We start from the raw sequence: 13,475 nt of genomic DNA, 5'->3' as shown, positions 1-13,475 counted from the left end.
AATAAATAAGGCTATGCCTTTGTGCATCTTTCTCTGGTAAACACTGTAAACTTCTTGCATTATAATTTTTTTCACAAATGCAGTGAGAACAATATGTCACCACAGAGTGCTGAGGTAACTTTTCTGCAATTAGGTTTTCACGGCAACACTACCACGCAGAACTATGAGACCACATGCACACCTCTGTTGCATAGGTTTATGAAGACAAACACAATTCCGTCCCATGTGTTAGATTGAGGAAACTACATTCTCGAACAGAACATTACGGTGCCTTCTTCATTACCCAGATGATTACAACTTAGTCACTCATAATAAAACCAGCTCTTTCCTTTCATGATTCCAACAGATTTACAGGGGAGCAAGAGGATTTTCAATTTCAGTAGTTACAAACAAAGTCACATCACTGTCACAGTGTTAAGTCAATCATAAATCAAAGTGCTTTGTCATGTTGGAGGGAAACAAGTGAATGCTTCGCAAGAATAATCTGGTGAGATGGATTCCTGGGGCTAAATCCGAAGCACTTGAATGCCCCGTAGGAGGGATGGACACACCTGTAACAGCACCAAGATCACTTTCAAATCCAGCATGAACAATAACAGTACATTCAAACTAGCATTTTTCCTTTGTATCAGTAAGCATACTATGAGCTACACTTACCAATATGATGTAATCTATTCATTACAAGCTATTATTTAAACTATTATTCAATCATGCCAAACCTACTTAGTAAGACTGGAGTATTTTTATCTGAATACAAATTTATATCCGCCCAGAGTCTTCATTACAATGTCCCGCCTTAAAATACTAAGTCTCAACATACTGCTGCCAGCATTCATTCAGGGCATTAAAAAAATGTGGTGAGTCAGCACTGTATAAGGCTTTTCTACACTAAGTGAATGCGACAACCCCTAAATACATTGCTCAATCCCCAAGAAAAATGGTTATCGAACAATGGGCAGCTGTTACTGACCTTGCAGTCTCAACAAAAATTATCATCAAGGTTACTGTTGTCTACATATATTTGAAATGCAACTTGCCTGACTCTGTTGCTTGCTAAAAGCTGCAGAAGAACAAAGCAAACGAGAAATGTTGTATCACAAGAGACTGCAAAACCAGTTACAGCCTATATAAAGACTTCAAAAAACTTCCACTCAATGCTTGGTACAAGATGCTCTGTAATAATTACAAGTTGAGGTTAGTGTTATATTACCTTTTCTCAGGTATAACATGATGCAAGCTACAGCACGTCCAAACACAAACACACACACACACAAACACACACACACACACACACACACACACACACACACACACACACACACACACACACACACACACACACACACACACACACACACACACACACACACACACATAGCTGTGGTTGACACAAGATTGCAAACAAAAGCCAATACAAGATATCTGCACCCTTCACAAGTGATGAAACATACATATCGAAACAGGGCGCATGTCAGCACTGAAGGCATGAACATTCAGATATCAGGGCAGACTGACACTTTCTTGCCCTGCATTGGATTGTACAGTTGGGTCACCGAAGGCTACTGAATCACTCCCAGATCCTTATCTGCATTGTAGGAGTAATTTTATGACAGACATTGGTTTTTTTTTTGTCTTCTTGTTTTGTTTTTTTAACGTTTTTGGATTCTGCACCTTTCTGTTGAACCAAATAGGTAACAGCATCAACACTATTCCTTCACTACTGTTCCGTGACACGTGTACATGGAAATATTTGCTATGTTTGTTAATGCTTTTGTTATTACTTTCTCAAAGAGAAATACACTCGGATACACTTTCTTGAAGAGAGAGTGTATTCCATCTTGTTAAATTATGTAATTACTATACATAACTACATTGTAATGAAGAAAGAGGCAGGAGGCCATCCCAATTAATGTCTGGCTTTCTATTCCCGTTTTCGTCTGCCTTTTTCCCGGTGTTAACTCTTCAGTTGGTCATGTCTGTATCTCATGCAGAAAATGTTGTCCTCGAAGTACTTGCCGATTGTCGATAATGAGCACCTAGGTTTCCGAAGGTGGCTCTGGTGGTAATGGTACTGGTTCTGGTACCAGTACCAGTACCAGTACTGGTGGTACTGGTACTGGCTGTTTCAAGCTGGTTGTAGTTCCCGCAGACAGTTACGTTGTCGGGTTTGGAAGAAGGCAGCAGAAAATCTAGGAAGCAACACCGTGGTCAGTCAAACTGATGCGCTGCGCAAGAAGCGAAATTGTCCACATGACTAGCAGTGGTGTCCAGGTGTGAAGGGCCCCCTCACCATTTGCCACTCTGGCACTAGTAAGAAAATCATGAGGTTGTCACCAGTGGCATGACACCGAGGAAGCAATCTCTTGTGTTGGCGCACCGTCATTGTTTTTTAAAATCTTACGTAGTGCAGGATAGCCTTCTCTGGGGAATGATAATATCTTCAATGTGCCCTGTACTACTCATGAATGAGGCTTTTGCTTTTTGCTGGCTGCAGCCTTCTGGTCTAGAAAGCATAGTTCACCTAAGTATATGGGCTGAGCAGCTGTGTATGGGCTGAGCAAACACAAACATCTAGATTATCCGATACACATTGCATTTCTTGGAGCATGGAACAATATGATGCTGTTTTGATGATGAAGATTTATTGGCATACCCTTTAAAACGAGGAGACGGTGCTAATGGTCACCTGGCGTGCTTGAGTTAACCAGGTCCAGCTACATGCAACTGCTACATGTTGGGACACCTGACAAAATAAAATGCAACTGCAAAGCGAAGTTCGCACGTATTGATGTTACGCGGCGTGCATGTCACATTACGTGACAAATAGCACAATACAATGCTAATGATGATGATTAATTGGCATCCCCTTTGAAATGGGGTGGTGATATAGTCACCTAGTCAGCTTGATTTAGTCACGTATACAATACACATTTTTTTTTATTCTACAATTTTTATTACCATCTCCGTAATTCTTTTCTTCCTCAAACCTTCTCTATCTACCTTGTACCAGTACCTATGCAACAGCTGCATGGCATTCTACCTGATGCAATAATATGCAAGTGCAATGCAAAGTGTGCCCGTACTGACCCTATGCAGTGCGGACGTCACATCACGTGTCTCCTCGCTCCCTGGGGCATGTTTATAGGGCATGTTTCCGCTGCAAGCTAGCAAGCGCTGGCAAGGCTCAGTGGTAGAGTATGCGACTCCCACGCAGCCAGCCCGGGTTCGATCCCAGCAGGAAGTGGGTACAATTTTTTTCTCATTCCTGGCAATAGCTGTGATGGACACCGTCGCCAACTAAAACGGCTATTGGAATGAGCCTATAACAGTTTAAGCTGTAAAATATATTTGAGGGGACTGTCATAGATGCACTAGCATAGAGAACAAGAGTGAACAAACAGAAACGACGCACGAGGCCTTTGGATGCTGCCCAAACTGTAGCAGATGACAGGCGTGAGTCTGTGCCCCCGATGTCATGTCAGCAGCGTTCGCAGCACCTTTGTAGGTCGGTCTAGGGGCTAATAGTGTCCCAACTGCTATGGCAATAGAATAGCTCATGCAAACAGTTCTTACAGCAGGAAAATGGTGCAAGTTATATTACGTGCAAAAGCAGCTGAAAATTCAAACGCCCATATTCTAACTTGGGCACAAAAATAATGGAAGTGGAATGAATGAGAGCCACACAAACCCTGCTGATCCCACTTCTCAGGTAAAAGTTTAAGGCTCATGAAGAATATTGTGAATCTGATAATAAAGCAATCATCAATGTAGTGCAATAAATGAAGTGCAGCAAAACAACTCAAATGCAATCAATAATTCTATCGAGCGCAATAAAATATTGCAATCACAAAAGTGGCCACAGTCAAACTGTCTTGAGAGTAGTCTCTAGTATTAATTTTTTTTGCTTCAGGAGGACAGTTTGTTCTTGTAGAAACAAAAATATAACACTTTCTCAAAACCTTCAAACACAAGCAAATTGAAACTTTTCAGTTCTTGTTTGTTTTTTTAGGTAATTAAGAGCAAGGTCAGCCTAATTATCCCTTCAGTCTCACAAGGAATGCCTTGGACCTACGCAGAGATCCCACGTGTGCTTGATCCCACGCACAGGCCCTGGCCTGTATGAAATCACTTTCACTGGCCAAGCCCGGGCCTGTGCACTGCTCTAATCCTTACGTCATCTGTTATTTGCTGCTTGCAGATCACTAATAAAAAGAATTAGGTCGTAAGAGGCAGCTACAAAAAAACCCCCCTACCCTCTTGTGGAAGACTAAATCGATAGAATTTCTCAGACCAGAAAAAAACATAATTCAGCAGATGCTCATTATGTCAAATATCCAGCTATAGTACCATGCAGGATACTACGCAACTGAGTGTAATCGCATGAGGTCTACAGGCACAGTATAAAAGGCACAGTTAGAGCCTATGTTCAGACTCCAAGCCTGGCTACACCTATTATGAGATGACAAAATGTACAAGATACACATATATCTAAGGCCATGGTACAATACAGCTGCAGTTTGACAAACTAAATCTACAGGGCCACTTAGAAGATTAGAAGAAACGTCTCGATAGTATTAAAACCTATACAACTTGAACATTCATTGCATTCCCAAGAAAAAAAAAAGGGGGGGGGGGGGGTTTACAAGACACCTTAGGCCAACGCCCATTGAAAAAGAATAACTCTTCAGGGCTTGACTCTAGTTGTAAGTTGAAAGCAGATGCACTGAAATCTTGAGTAACCCCCAACAATGTACAGCCCACATAGGTATACATGACTAGTACATCTCATGTGCACCTGTATAGTAGAGCTACTTGCATTTAACTTGGCCCTCAAGTTCTACAGCAATAAATATAAACAGATTTTCTTTCTCTATCGAGATGCTACCCATGGATGCAGCTCATGAGCATCTAGACTGCAACATTCTCAATCATGTACTGAAAAAAACCAAGTCTACTTGGCCATCGAAAAATAAATTCTGGCATGGCAATTCCAGCATAACTCATCGGCCATGATTCTCTTAGTTGTGCAAGAGAATTTGCACAGCATACATACTTTTTTTATCATACATTACAGGCGAATCAGCAGAGCAGGACTGTGCATCCATTTGGATTTGTTGATTTTGCAGCCAAACACATGGCATGTCCTGGTAACCTTTTAACTCTCCATGTAAGAGCTGTGCTTGCCTTACAAATTGCAGCCCATCTCGCTTAAAGTTTTTGAAAAAGATATTGCACTTACCGCTACACTGTTCATGTTCAAATTTCCCAGAAAGATCACATTTTGGAGTCTACATCATTGAGTGTAACACATTGTTACCCGCCTGTGGCTTTTTGATTTGTTTAATAAAATAAGGATAAACTGCTTTCACCTGTGAGAAAAATGGCTGTTGCAAAGACGGCGCTAGTGCAGGCTAGTGTCCGGCAGCTGCCGAAAAAAACCGTTCAGGGTGGGTCACCGCATGTTCGAGTGGAGCAGGCAACACGCAGTTATCAGGCAATTATCATTCATTACCGAGAATTGAGCAGAGCATGACTGTGCGTTCATTTGGATTTGTTGATTTTGCAGCCAAACGTGCTGCACATCCTGGAAACCGCGTTGCCGGCTCCACTCGAACACGCAGAAACCCTCCCTGAATGGCTGCTTCAATAACTTGCACTAGTACCATCTTAGCAGCAGCCATTTCTCTCACAGAAGAAAGCAGTCCATAATTATTTTCTTTAAAAGACAGCCAAGTAACACTCAAGATTGCTTCAATGAATAATATGGACTCCAAAATGTAATATTTCTGCAAGCTTTCAGCAAGAACATTCAAACGTAAGCGCAAGGTCCTTCTGCAAACCGTTTTAGCAAAATATGCACGTCCGTGTATGTAATATTACAAGAAACGCTATGGTTGAGAGTGCCGAAAACTTCATGACGCAGTTCATCAATCACCTTCTGCCATTAAAGATTGAATCATCAGCAAATCTAACAAAAAAAAAATGCTGTCTACCACTGTTTGTTACGGCTTGTTTACTGCATGACAGAGCGTGTGGATGTTGAAGTGTGCCTTTGTTGAAAACGATGCACTGCAGTGCACACAGGGAAAGAGACGTTCCCCGGTGTGACAGAGCCCATGCCGCTTGAGGGTGGTACTGTCAGTGAACGTCTCGGGGCACAGGTGGCACTGGTAGCAACGTTCATTTGTGTGAGTGCGCACGTGCCGCCTCAGGTTGGGCTTCTGAGTGAACGTGTTCGGGCAGAGGTGGCACTTGAAGGGGCGCTCGCCTGTGTGCGTGCGCAAGTGTACCTTCATATACGATTTGTTGTCAGTCTTGTAACCACACAGCTCGCACAAATGCAGCTGGCCTCGCGTTGACACACGCAACTGAGCCTGCTCCAGGGACCCCAATGGCAAGGAACCTGCGAAGTCACAGGGAGCACAAGAAGGCAATGTGAATAATGCATCAGAGACAGGATGGAACTAAAGTACTACAGCTGGCAGTCAAAAAGGATATAGATACAAACTCTTGCTGGTCATACACAGAGGTCATATTTGGCATGCCGTTCTGCTATTACACCTTAAGGTCGAAGTATTTTGTATGTGTAACACTGCACAATGCACTACATATTTAAAGGGGCCCTGAACAACTTTTTATTAAAGCGGAGAAAAGCATCTGTAGTGAAAATAGGATATTTCATAAATATTTTGCCGCAAGAAGTACTTCAATGCGTTCAGCAGAAGCAATGGCAATCAAACACGGCCTCCGCTGTGCTCCCACTCCTTCTTCAATGCCTTGCACTGCGAAGGCTACGGCGCAGTGGGGCGCGCCCACAACGCTCCGACTTCTAAATGTCATGTCAATGTCAGCAGAGCAATATGTGGGGCTGGGCACGTGTGCGTCTTTCTCCGTCATCAGTAAACACTGTAAACATATTGCATTATCATTTTTTCCCCAAGTGCAGTGGGAACAATATGTTGCTACAGAGTGCTGATGTAATTTGCACACCTCGATTACACAGGTCTATGAAGACAAACACAATGTCGTCCTGTGTGTTACCTTAGAAAACTACATTCTCATACAACATATTGCAGTGATTTTATTCCTTACCCAGATGATTACAACTTAGTCACTCATAATAAAACCAGCTCTTTCCTTTCATGATTCCAACAGATTTACAGGGGAGCAAGCGGATTTTCAATTTTAGTAGTTGCACACACAGTCACAACCCCGTCACAGTGTTAAATGAATCATAAATCAAAGTGCTTTGTTATGTTGGAGGGAAACAAGCGGATGCTTCCCAAGAATAGTCTGGTGAGATGGATTCCTGGGGCTAAATCCGAAGCACTTGAATGCCCCGTAGGAGGGATGGACACACCTGTAACAGCATCAAGATCGCTTTCAAATCCAGCATGAACAATAACAGTACATTCGAATAAGCACTTTCCTTTGCATCAATAAGCATATTATGAGCTATACTTACCAATACATTATGATGAGCTCTATTCATTACAAACCATTATTCAATTATGCCAAACCTACTTAATAAGACTGGAGTATATCTAACTGAATACAAATTTATATCTCTCCAGAGTCTTCATTACTATGTCCTCTCCTTGAAACACTACATCTCAACATACTGCTGCGAGCATTCATTCAGGGGACTAAAAATGTGACGAGTCAGGACTTTCGAAGGCTTTTCCAGAGTAACTGAATGTGACCTCCCATAAATCACTCAGAAAAATGGTCCTTGAACCACAATGAACAGCTGTCATTGACCTTGCAGTCTGGACAAATGTTCTGGTCAGGTTTACTGCTGTCCAGATTTATTAAAGGCGACTTTCCTCACTTTTAATTTATTCAGCCATTGCTATGTCCCACGTCCTTCATGCGGTGATGCAAGCGTTGGCTACGTCCAGTTGCTTTGAACCGAACATGTTCCCACATCTCTTTGCTACATAGTTTTCCCCATTAAGCCAAAGCAAAATGAAGCTAACCTTCAAAACGAACTTTGCATCGCAGATAGAGCCGCGATTGTATGAGACGAAATGTTCACTGGCTTGCGCTACATAAAGCAAAAAGAGACGGATGCCGCCCCGGGCGTTCCGCGCATTGCTGCAAGCGTATATGCAATGTAGAAAGCAAAAAGTAGCTGTTTCCGGTATTTTTTCGGTTTGATAATCACCTGATAACACGTAAAAATTTAATACATAAATGTAATGATGTCTCTCTATTACACTTGTAAGAGTTCTTTGTAGCCATCAGCAGAAAAATATAAGCCCTGCCGCAACTAGGCTAGAGCTGCCGCTAACTTTTCAACATGACAAAACGGGCTATTCTAGAATAAAAAAAATAAGAAGATAAAGTACACCGACACAGGAAATCGAACCCACACTTTCTGCGTGGTAGGCGGCGACGGTACAACCACGCCAAAGTCTAAATCAAGACAGTGGCGTTTTGGTGGATGTTTTGAATCATTTGATGCACGTTTAATTGCTTTTGCAACACATTTTTTTACAGATCTCTGTTTATTAGTGCATTTTTCTGCTGCCATTCTAGGTGAACTATGCACAAAACTTGGCTCTCTGGCAAATGCAGAACTGTGCTTTTTTTTTTCAACACTGCAGGTGATCACTCTGTTGACCAACGATGTTAGTGTCGACGTTTACATGGAACACTCGAGTCTTCTACAGCTTGCAGTTGCTGCAGTTTACTACCTGTATACACCTGCAGTGCAAGATGAGTGTAATACAGAGCTGGTAGCATTCATGTTTCTGCCACCAAAGAAGACATTGCTGCTTCTATTTTCATGTGAGAACAACACTGTGCCCCATCGCTGGAGCTTTAACAGACAATCCACGTTCTCAGGTGGGTGTAAGCCACTGGTTTGATGAAACACCTAACTTCACTGCATTTGTGTACATACTTTCAAAGGTACACAAGTTACGATGTATATATGGTACTAAAATTAAGCTTAAATAAGCGGCATGTTTCAAGCATTCCCTATGATGTAACTTGGATAGCTGATCGGATCGCTTGCTCGAGTGACGTCATTCTCCCCTGCTACGTAGTACAAGAAGGGGGGGCTAAAAATGCATTGCCACTACGATCGGTAGCTATGCACATTTGTGGAGCCTTATAAATTAACATGCAAGGAGCAGCTACATCTGTCTCCTAATGACCAGAAAGACCTACCCTACCGACTCAGTGCCTTTGTACACAGTCGTCAAAATCGTTTACGGGTACCTTAACTGAGAATTCAAAGTGGCATGCCTCATGGCACAGTGCTCACAAAATTATTCTTACTAATGCTGACAAAGACCAAAACATGGACGCCAGTGGCAGAGCTAAATCTGAAAACATGAAACTAATACCAACCTTAGAACACTTCATCATGTGAGTGACATATGCATGTCATACCTGTAAAGTAACGATTGCCTCTTTGATGATGGGTTAATTTTGTCAATGCGTCTATCTGTATTCTTTGCTATCAAGAAATTCCATTATGCAAAAATTTTGAGTGGCCAGATTATTTAACATGTTTGCTTCAGTTGAAGTCAGGCCATCATAAAAAATTAAACGCTGAAATTACAAAGAACAAGCAAGGGAAAGCGGGGGTGGGGGCAGTTTAGCTCAAAGAGCAAAGCACTGAGAAGAATAGCAAGGTTAAGTGTCACACTCATGCTTCTCAGTCAGAGAGTGTTATAGAATACAGGAGGCAACATGTCACCGCAAAACAGCATACAATGCTACTGCTGTTGTGTAGCAGAAACAGCACCCTGGCAGCTATTAGGCATCTCACAATGCTGCCATGTTGAGGAGTGCTGCCACCGGTGTTGAGGTGCATTGCACCTTAATGACCCATGAAATGAGACCAAAGGAAAACCCTCAGCGCTGAAGTATACTGTCTGTGCCGCTACGGCCACTGTATGCACAGTTTGGTAATCCCATAGCTCCTCAGCAGGAATCATTTTGTGTGCACAAGACTCTTAACAGCAGTAGGGGGCCAAATGCTGCCCTGGCTCCACTGCACAGCCATTCGAGTGGAGCGTGAGAGTGCACCTACTTCATTTTTTTGCTGAAAAACACTGCGAACCTCTCGTGCTTTAGAGACCTAACCTTCCACACCTCAGCTGGGTATGTGCCATAAATCGCTTGGCAACACGGTGGCAGCACAGCACCTTGAGTGGTCACATAACTGTGATTGCAATAACAGGATACACAATGACATGAAAACCAGGTCGGCAGTTCTTGGCAATCATAATCGATAGTCAATAAAATCCCAACTTAAGAAAGTACACGAGCGCCAACATTTCCTAGCAACACATCGCAATGAATAACATGTAGAGGAAAAAGAAGATGAAGCTCCCTTATGGAGCTTTCTCCCTTATCAAAATTTCCAAGGTCAGTCTCTCAACTTTGCTTCACTTGAGGAGTGAGATAATTACTGAAAGCTATAGCAACCTCTAAGGCCAAGAAACACTAGACGATACTAACAGGTTCATTTGGTGTCACACAAGCATGTTTTTGTCACACAAACGGATATTTACATCAACTTCTATATCTCCTACCTTTCCATGTTTTCCATTGACAGGTGCGCATAACTTAGTAACCACATTGCTTGAGAGGTGCAGAGCAAAAATAATCAAAAACGGCTAAGTGAGGCAGTGTTGTAGTGACTAGTTTAGTACTAATTGAAGAGGCAACAAAATTATGGATACTGAAACATATCAACATTGTCTCGCCAATCATAACTGCATGGCCTCATACACAGATGGTAACACATTTATGCACATGACACACATATAGCTCATCACCTAGTCCTTGTGTTAACAAGTACTTTAACGCAAACACAACATGTCATACCATTTATGCACAGTTTTTAAACATTGCAGGCCAGGCAATCATATGATCAAGGCTATGTATTCAGGTAACATGTGATTTTATATGGCGCAGCACTGCCTAAGTTATACAACAAGAGAAAAAGCACCTGCCGCTAAAAGAAATAAAGAACCACCGGCCTGTACGGTACACGCAGCACAGTCACAGTGTAAGCTGGAGCGGCTCCATAGAAGCTCCATTTTCGGCACCATGTGCTACAGGATCTTCGCAGGGAAGTCTCTTCACATTGTTTTCATGAGAGGGATCTGAACTGTCCGCCCGGCATCAACAGCAAGTTTGCGCTGCGGCTTGTTCTGCTCTCTGCATAGCCGTCTGCTAAGCCCGATGTTGACTGGTTAAAGCCACACACGTAACTCTACGATTAGTTTCTTCAGCAGCAGTTAGTACTTGCGGAAAGGCACCGTAACGTGTACCGAAGAGTAAACACAGGTATCCAGACTACGTGGCGCATATGTCACATCCCTCGACCTGTGGCACAGTACGTTGCTGTTGATGACGACGATAATGATGATTTATTGGCATCTCCTTCAAAACGGGGTGGTGACAAATAGCCATCTAGCCTGCTTGAGTTAACCAGGTCCGGTTACGTGCAGCATGCAACTCTTCTATGCAACTGCTACATCTTGGGACATCTGGTGGAATATAACGGAACTGCAATGTGAAGTTTGTACGTATCGACGCCACACGGCATGCATGTCAAACTGCATGTCAAATGGCATGATACGATGCTGATGATTATTATTTAGTGGCATTCCCTTTGAAACGAGACAGTAAAAAACAGTTACCTGGCCTGCTTGAATTAATCAGGTATGGCATACATGTTTTTCATTATACAAATATTTATACAATTCCATAATCTTCTTTTCATTCCTCAAAACTTCTCTACCTTGTACAGCTACCTATACAACTGCAACTCCTAGTGTAATAATATGCAACTGCAATGCAAAGGGCGCACATATCGATGCTAAGCAGCGCGTTTCTGACATCGCAAGGCAAGTGGCATGATACAATGATAATGATGATAATTTATTGGCATTCCCTTTGAAATGCAGCAGTGACATAGTCACCTAGGCAGCTTGATTTAATCTGGAACATAATATATTTTCTAGCATTTTTGTATGCATCTCCTTAACTCTTTGGTTACCATGGCTATTCAAACCGATCCCCGGTGATCGATGCTTTAGAACGCCGATTTCAACATGTTAGAGCTGTTGCTTATCCACTTAAGGCCATCCAGTAGTTTATTTATTTATTTTTCTTTATTTACTTCAGATACTGCCAATCCCAGTGGGATTCTTACAGGTTGGGCATATATTATATACTCACAAATAGCGATAAAAACAGGTTTACACAATTTCAACAATGATATTTGCAATCGACACGAAGCAGATATACACATATGACAGGAAATAAAACATGAATGGTACATCGCATTTGGCAAAAAGGGGTGAAACTGCATAGGCAAATACAATGTTCATACATATTTTATTTTATACAACGACATGAGTGGTGTATTATTTCCGGCTAACATATTCTAATTATTGGGCAACAGTTCTTCTACAAGGGTTACAAATTTCGGCAATGATGTGTTAGTCGTTATGCAGGGGCCCAGGCTATTCCATTCTCTTATTGCAAGAGGAAAGAACGAATATCTGAAGCAGTCAGTTCGAAATGCATATTCCTTAAGTGTCAGTGAATGCTTATGGTGGGAAGGTCTGGTGTCAGCTAGGGATATATACGACGATGTATTTATTCGTAATGTATTGTGTATCAATTGGAACAATAATTTTAGTCTTGCTAGTTTGGCGCGGTTTCACAGAGTAGGAATACAGGCTTGTTTTATCAGTTGGGTAGGTGAATCGCTATTCTTGTATTTGTTAAAGATGAATCTGATTGCCTTTCGCTGCACTCCTTCCAGTTTGTTAATAAGCTGTTGTGTATATGGAAACCAAATTGTGTTACCATATTCGAGAACTGGGCGAATAAATGCGTTGTATGATAGCAGTTTAATTTCTGGTGGCACAGCTCGAAGTCTTCTTCTGAGGAAGAACAGCCGTTTTAAAGCAGATGGTATGATACTGTTAATGTGCGACTCCCATCTTAGGTCATGTGAAATGATCAAGCCAAGATATTTGTGCTCATGAACTCGGGTGAGTGGTATGTTACTGATAGTGTATTTGAAGTCCGACCTATGTTTTTTGCGGGTTATAGATAAAAAGGCAGTTTTTTTAATGTTCAGTTCCATCTGCCACTTTTTACACCACTTCACTACATCATGGAGGGCGCTGTTTAAATCAATGTGATCATTCATAGAGTTAATTTCATTATACAGAATGCAGTTGTTGGCAAAAAGCTTCATTTTAACGCGGATGTTAGAGGGCAAATCATTAATAAAAATAAGGAATAAAGTGGGAGCAAGAACGCACCCTTGAGGCACCCCCGATGTAACTTTTGCAATGGAAGAAATCTCATTGTTAACAACATACTGAAACCGGTTGGTTAAGTAATCTTCAATCCAATTGACAATAGAACCATTGCGTAAAGTTGTTTTAAGTTTGCTAATTAGTTTTTGATAAGTTACTCTATCAAAT

The 13,475-nt window shown here is 41.9% G+C and overlaps 1 protein-coding gene across 2 annotated transcripts in view; it reads right to left on the bottom strand.

Annotated features, from left to right (window-relative positions):
- The window catches only part of LOC142557026 (uncharacterized), a 57,984-nt gene that overhangs the window by 27,180 nt on the left and 17,329 nt on the right, over window positions 1–13,475 (bottom strand). The window contains exon 2 of one of the 2 annotated variants that reach the window (XR_012822702.1): window positions 6,288–6,403. The exons of the other annotated variant lie outside the window; for it this stretch is intronic. The gene's annotated coding sequence lies outside the window, so the exon portion shown is untranslated. Of the gene's footprint in view, window positions 1–6,287; window positions 6,404–13,475 lie in introns of those variants that run through there. 2 annotated transcript variants of the gene reach the window in all.

The sequence above is a fragment of the Dermacentor variabilis genome, chromosome 9 (assembly GCF_050947875.1).
Source record: "Dermacentor variabilis isolate Ectoservices chromosome 9, ASM5094787v1, whole genome shotgun sequence".
NCBI lineage: Eukaryota > Metazoa > Arthropoda > Arachnida > Ixodida > Ixodidae > Dermacentor > Dermacentor variabilis.
The sequence above is the reverse complement of the archived record's forward strand: the minus strand, read 5'-3'. Positions and strand labels throughout refer to the sequence as shown.